Source organism: Microtus ochrogaster, chromosome 16 (genome assembly GCF_000317375.1).
Source record: "Microtus ochrogaster isolate Prairie Vole_2 chromosome 16, MicOch1.0, whole genome shotgun sequence".
Classification (NCBI taxonomy): Eukaryota; Metazoa; Chordata; class Mammalia; order Rodentia; family Cricetidae; genus Microtus; species Microtus ochrogaster.
The window spans coordinates 57,066,233-57,071,386 of record NC_022018.1 but is presented as its reverse complement, the minus strand read 5'-3'; the positions used below and the strand labels follow the sequence as shown (position 1 = coordinate 57,071,386).

General features: G+C 54.0%; 1 protein-coding gene across 4 annotated transcripts in view; it reads left to right on the top strand.

Moving 5' to 3' along the window:
• Nucleotides 1-1,076: 1,076 nt before the first annotated feature.
• Nucleotides 1,077-5,154, top strand: part of LOC101981297 (core histone macro-H2A.1) — a 64,073-nt gene continuing 59,995 nt past the window's right edge. Inside the window, exon 1 of one of the 4 annotated variants that reach the window (XM_005355261.2) lies at nucleotides 1,077-1,260. The gene's annotated coding sequence lies outside the window, so the exon portion shown is untranslated. The remainder of the gene's footprint in view (nucleotides 1,261-5,154) is intronic. The other 3 variants (XM_005355262.2, XM_005355259.2, XM_005355260.2) reach the window with 3 other exon arrangements.

Below are 5,154 nucleotides of genomic sequence, written 5' to 3'. Positions count from 1 at the left end.
TCCTCTGTAAGAGCATGAAGTGCAGTTAAATACCGGGCCCTCTCTCCAGCCCCAAGACCGCCTCTTAAACACACCCTATCTCATCTTTCCTATTAATTTCCTACCCCCTTTCCTCCCAGGATTTATATTCTGTAATACATGATTTCTTTGTCTCTTGCTTTTCTTTCCCCACCAGACTGCAACTCTAGGACGTCAGGGACTTTTGCCTGTTTTGTTCATCACTTCGTACCTAACACCCAAATTTATGCATGGTGCAAAGTATGTCCTAGGTATTTACTTGAAAAATGAAAGCCTGGATGACAGGTATCAGTGCTTTGTGTCGCTTGAAAATTATGCGTAAGGGGTGGAGAGCTGGCTCAAATGTTAAAGACTAAGGGTCATAATCCAAATACCTGCTGCTATTCTAGCGCAGCCTGAGCTGGGGTGAGGTGGGGTGTCTTTAGTTCTGTAGATGGACTTGGATGTCTTTTTCTGACTGTCGGCTCTCCCCTCCTTAATACATGTGTAAGAAAAGTGTCATTGCTTATACCAGTAAATCTCCACTTAGAGCCAAGAGCCAACAAACGTTTGCTTAGTGGAGGTGGCTGACCGATTCCATGAACAAAGCAAGATTGGACTTTGGGGCCATCTGTGAAGAAACCCCACTGATCCAGGGAGTTGAGATGCAGAGGCTGATCGGGGAGCACGCACCGGGTTGGCTTGCGGCGCCGGGGGTTTGCACTGACTGGGGAGAAAAAGATCCCTGGTAACAATAAATATGCTATCCTCGGTCTTTGTAGACGACGCTCCTGGGCTTGGGGCTGTGCAAGCCACACAGTAGGTGCTCACTGAAGACACAGGCTGCGATGCGCCCCGGACGAGCATCTTCCTAAGGCCTGACTCCCGCAGCTCGCGCGCGTGGACCCACGCCTGGGGACAGGGCGGGCCGGCAGGCCTGGGTGCAGCCCAGGCTAGAACCGTTGGCGTCCAGGACCCCGGCGCAGGCCCGGGGTCAAGGCCGGGGCGCTGGGCAGCGCGGGGAGGGGTGGCCGGACGCGCGAGGCCGGGAAGGGATGTGACGAGCGGCGCGCTGTGCATTGTGGGAATCCCGGGGCGGCCGCGAGTGGTTCCAGTTCACTCGTTCCAGCGGAGCCGGGCGGAGGGCGCGAGCGCGGGACGCGCGGGCGGGAAGCGAGGAGGCGTGGGCGGGCCGGCAGGAGTGCGGAGCGGAGCGGCGCGAGCGGCCGACAGGGCTCGGGCCCCACACCTTGCAGCCGCCCGGTAAGTGCAGCGCGGGCCTCGGAGCCGCAGGCTGCCGGTCCGCACCGTCTGGGCCCCGCGCGCCCTCCCGCCGCCGCCGCGCGCAGCGGCCCTGCTTGGTGTCCGGGAGAGCTCTGGCGGGTGCCCTCGGTCAGCGGGCTGCACGGAGCCCGCCAAGGCCCTGTCCGAGCAGTGCGCGGGTCCGGCTGGTTTTGTTCGGAAAGCAAACCCGGAAACCAACTTCTCTTGGAGACGCACCCCTGCCCCCGCCGGGGCGCTTTGTGGGAAAGGGGCCGTTCGGGTCCCCTCCCCGGGCGGTAGAGCCAGAGCTGATGCGGGCCCCAGGACACCGAGGCCCGGAGGCCCTGACTGGCCCGTCCGCCCCGGGCTCGGAGCTGCTGTGCTCGGAGTTGTACTTGGTCGCGCGCCGCCGGCCCGCGCGTGTCCTCCCGGGCACAATAAGTGGGGCGCGAGCCTTGGGCTGTTGTGTGGCCGGCTGGAGGGGACCCGCCGCGAGGCCTGAGCAGGGGAGGCCCGGGGACCACTCGAGGACCGAATCCCAGGCCGGGGCGGGCCGGAGAGGAGCCATGGAAGCCCCGCTGCTCTCGCTCGCCTTTTGTTTGCTTTGTGGTGGGGAGGTGTTATTTTAAGGTGACTCCGGAAGGCCGTAGGCTCCCCGCGCGCAGAGGGACAACTGAGAAGAGTCTCTGGGGGTGGGGCGGGTGGAGATGGAAGGCGCGGGATGCTGCTGGCAGGGTCACCTGACAACAGGTGTGCAAGATGATGAGCCCTGTCCCCCCCACACCTGCAGTGACCGCTGATAACTCACGTTGCTGAGCCGAGCAGAAGCTCGCTTGAAAGAGTTTTAGAAGCAATGTAGGGGACGTGTTTTTCAGAGTTTGAAAGTGAGTGACTTTTGAACGAGCAGTTGAGACAGACCTTGGCTGCAACAATTACAATCATTACGAAGTCTTTGTAAGATTTTAATGATCCAATAAACTGCTTAGAAGAATAGACAATTAGAAGGGTTCTCCTGCTCGCTTTCCTCCTTGCTGACACCTCTGTGGTTTGAGGTTTTACTGTTAAAAGAGAGGAAGTGTTTTGTTTCCAGACTCTGCTGCAGGGAGTCCCAGTTTGGGGCAGTTTTATGCTGGAGCGCCAGACTCAGGAGCAAACTTGGGCAACTCTACTAACCCCCCTGCCACCTTCAGTTCCTGCTATGCAGGCACAGTTGCCATTAGCACCTAAATGGACAGTTGGTGCTTGCTACTGGAATTAATGCCCCCAGTCCACAGTCGGGCAGCAGCAACTCAGCTCACACACACCCTCTGACTAGATCACCTTTTTCGATTTGTGGGGGTTTCCCCTCAAGGATAATGAAACTCCTGAGACTTTAGACTTTCTCCCTTTCTCGTTTTGCTGTGAATGAGGGCCATAGTTTTCACGTGTTGCTGTTAGTGCTGATCCCTAGGTAAGGTGTGGGGGAGGGGTAGGTGGACACTGATAGTTTACATATGATGAGGCAGGGAGAGCTCACATTGTAGTAACTGAGAACATTCTGGACAGTCACGCGTGATGCCTCCACATTGGCTTGATTTTTACCAAATGGGCCAGCGTCACTGGTACCATGTGCCATGTGCTTGACTCCTAGGAAGAGCCAGTTTTTTCCTCCCCCAGTGACAGGCTTGGAGCTGATGATACCCCAAGTTGATTAAAGACTTACTTGAAAGAAAAAACTGGAAAACCCAGATAATCTCTCTGTGATGTTCAGAGATGTACAGTAGCATTTGGTTCTTGATGGGCTCTGAGCCTGTTCTTGGAACACTGGATGGGAAGGGGTGGTGGGAGTAGGAGAGAAGCCTACCCATCCTGAGCCACTCCCCCAGCCAGTATGCTTATGGTTAGTGGCTCGTGCCTCAGGTCTTCTGAGTGCATCTGAGTAGATCAACTCTTCATTCCAGAGAGGCCTGTGGCTTGTTTGCTGAGAGCAACCCCACCTGGTTGGTCTTGCAGTCACTAGTATGTCCCAGGAATCTGTTCTGGGTTAGGTAATTTCATGAACAAGAAATGTCCAGGCCTTGTACTGACTGTAGGAGATGCAAGCAGGTGAGTGGCTCTGAGGAGACAGTGGGGGAGGGACGGTTGGGTTAGTGGGACTGAGCTCTAGTGGCCTGAAAAGATCAAGGGGAAGTTTGCTGCACAAAGGAGGACAGATGGGGGCCAGTGTCTGAGGACTGAGGAACCACGTGTGCCCATTGTAGAAGACAACCGTGGAGGACCTGGGGCTACAGCCAGAGGTTTAGGATGGCACTGTAGGGACAGGGGACAGGCAGGCAAAATCACAAGGAATCCTCATCAGAACCACAGTTGATCCTCAGAGCAGACCGGAGCCACCAAGGAGCGCTGAGCAAGGGAGGAGAGCAGTGGCCAGAGATAGTCTTGTTTGGTTGGGATGCCTGTTTAGCAAACAGCCAGAAGCTTCCAGACATCCGCTGACTGGGTTCCTGCCCTCTTAAGGTCACATTTTCTTCTAATGGCTTTTTGGAGGAGCTGTCTTGGAATTTAGCACAACCTTTAGCAGGGAGAGGAAGCAAGTGGCAGTGTTACCCTCACAATGCAAGACTGCCCTCTCCTTGTGCCACTCAGGAAGCTCACTGTAGGGCATATTCAAGGGTGAAGTTTCAGGCCCAGCTACAAGCCATCTCCTGCTTGTGATTGACCCTTGGGTTCGGGGTGTGCTTTTTCCCCACTGCTGGAAGCTGGACACAGAGCAACACATGTGTACTGGGACTGCTTCTGTTTGTAGTCCTGCCTTTGGTTGCCAATGATTCATTTTGTGACTTAGTGTTTGATGAACACAGATTTTTCCTGATTGACTAGAGTACAAAGACCAGTCTCTGTTCTGAACCAATCAGATTGCAGCTTGGGTCGTGTAGCAGCCACGTGCCTCTGGGGACAGGACAACAGTGCCGCTGTTAATAGTCTGGCAGGAAAGGAATATGCAGGAGAGCGTTGCAGACAGGATTGCCATCAGAGTGGAGCCCGTCTGCTTTGCCTTCGTGATCAGTGCTGACAGGTGATCTCTACTGGATACAAGCATCTGCTCAACTGCAGGGAATGGAGCAGGTGGCCCTCATTGAAAGTGCCTTAAACACTTCATTTCAGAGTCCTCCGTGCCTAGGTCTAGGACTCAGGTTCTCTGACACAACTCCCCAGTGGTTCTAACCAATAACTAACTTCATTCGCAGTCAATACACATTTATTTGAAGCTTAGAAAATGAAATGGATCATTCCTACGATTTGGGTGCCCTGATTGGTTACATGTACAGCCTACAACCTGCAAGCTGTATGCGTCCTAGGGTAGCATGAATGTGGTCCAGCACTTTGTAGATGCCAACTTCATGTTGTTCTGTTAAAAGCGTTGGTCACCCCTGGTAAAGGCTGTCTCTGCTATAGCATCAGTGGGTCGGTGTCTTGTAGGTGTGAAGATTAACATTTCCTCTGGCCAGTATTCATCAGAATAGTGCTGAGAAGAAAGGCAGACAGGATCAAAGATTGTCACAGCCATAATCCTTTGTGGGACTTATGTCTCATCCATCAGGACATGTTAACTTCCTGGGAACTCCCAAGGTGGCACGAACTCCCCTGACTTTTGAAGTTCTCAATTTTCACAGCTACTTGACAGATGGGTCTTGACAAATGGTATATGGGATAATCCGAAGATTACTGATGTCCCACTAGCCATGGCTGAGTCTGTAGCCTTTGGACATGCTGCCCTGTTCTTTTTGGTGGGAATCCATTCACTGTAAGTAAACAGCCAGACAAGATAGTAAGCAGGGATATAGTGGCAACCAGAGGAAATTGTCTTGGGGTACCAAGACAGCTAAGAAAACAGGTGCCGATGATACAGTGTAG